Source organism: Mus pahari, chromosome 6 (assembly GCF_900095145.1).
Source record: "Mus pahari chromosome 6, PAHARI_EIJ_v1.1, whole genome shotgun sequence".
NCBI classification, from domain to species: domain Eukaryota; kingdom Metazoa; phylum Chordata; class Mammalia; order Rodentia; family Muridae; genus Mus; species Mus pahari.
The window spans coordinates 86840208-86842053 of record NC_034595.1 but is presented as its reverse complement, the minus strand read 5'-3'; positions in this window follow the sequence as shown (position 1 = coordinate 86842053).

Here is a 1846-nt window from a genome sequence, read left to right as displayed (position 1 = left end):
AAGGAAGGAAGGAAGGAAGGAAGGAAGGAAGGAAGGAAGGAAGAATCTACATTCCTAGCCAGCTCCTGAGTGAGGTCCTGCTCTGGGCCTTGAGCCCACCTCAGGTCAATGAGGGCATCCCAGCATCCCACCTGTATCCTGTCCACCTGGCTGGGTCCACTCAGAACACATGTCCTCCTACTCTTTTTTTTTTTTTTTTTTAGATATTTTCTTCATTTACATTTCAGATGCTATCCCGAAAGTCCCCTATACCCTCCCCCACCCTGTCCTGCTCCCCTACCCACCCACCCACTCCCACTTCTTGGCCCTGATGTTCTGCTGTACTGGGGCATATAAAGTTTGCAAGACCAAGGGGCCTCTCTTTCCAATGATGGCCGACTAGGCCATCTTCTGCTATATATGCAGCTAGAGACACGAGCTCTGGGGGTACTGGTTAGTTCATATTGTTGTTCCACCTATAGGGTTGCAGACCCCTTCATCTCCTTGGGTACTTTCTCTAGCTCCTCCATTGGGGTCCCCCGTGTTCCATCTAATAGATGACTTGTGAGTCCTCCCACTCCTATCACAGTGGATCACCCTGAGGGCTTCCTCAGGGCCAGCCTCTCCAACCCTTGTACTGTGACATGCTGCCATCTACTGGCCGTGGCTGAGCTGTTTAGGCCCAACAGGTGCGGAAGGAGAGAATTGGTTCTGTTCAGTTGTTGTTCTCTGATCTCTACATATACACACACTTGCACAATAACAAGAAATCTTTTAATGCAAAAAAACAAAGAAAGAAATAAAAAAGTAAGCGGTAGAGAGAAGCGTGACCACAGGATGAACACACGCGTCTCATGAATATTCTCTTTGACCAGACTTCGTTCGGGGGCCTTGTATTTTCAGCTAAGCTTTGGCCTTGGCTTTGCCCTGCCCTATCGGGTATTAGCAGAGAGTCCTACAGGAACACCCGTGGTGCACACTTGCCATGCCAGACCTGGGGTGCTTGAGGCTGGAGGATAGCCTTGAGTGGGCTCCTGTCTCAAACAAAGAAAGAACCCTGGTTGCTCCTCCCATGGAGTTCCTCACACTCTCTGGAGTTCTTTCTTACATCTCCTCAATACAATTAACTCTACTTAAAAACCAAACAAATCCTATGGTCCAGCATGGTGGCACACGACGGCTTTGGTTTTAATCCCAGCACTCGGGAGGCAGAGGCAGGCAGATCTCTGTGAGTTCGAGGCCAGCCTGGTCTACAGAGCGAGTCCAGGACAGCATAAGGCTACACAGAGAAACCCTGTCTCGAAAAACAACACCTTACAAGGTCATGGTCTCCTGGACGTTTGACCTTTGAAACTCCTTAGCTTTCACCTCTGAGGTGAAAACTCTTGGCCTGCCATTAAACAAGAGTCACCTGACCTTGGTGTCTTCTCTTTTTAACCGCACCTACAGACCCCTAGTTGAGCTTCTAGGACCAAAGCATTCCTTTGGCCCTTACTGTATCTAAGGGTTGAGTCTATTTCTCTCCTCTTGCAATGGTATTCAAGGAGAGGAGGTCACCACAGCTTGGTGCACTGGCCCCTGCCTATAGGCCTAAGTCTCTAGAGGCTGAGGCAGGACGAGGTCAAGGCCAGGACCCAAGAGAGAGAGTTCACCGAGAGACTCTTGGTGTACAAACCTGGTGATCTGAGACCCATCCCTAGAAACACCTCCAAAGAGCTGTCCTCCGACCTCCACAACAGAGAGAGAGAGAGAGAGAGAGAGAGAGAGAGAGAGAGAGGTATACACACACACACACAGAGATGTACACACACACACACACAGAGATGTACACAGAGAGAGAGAGAGAGAGAGAGAGAGAGAGAGAGAG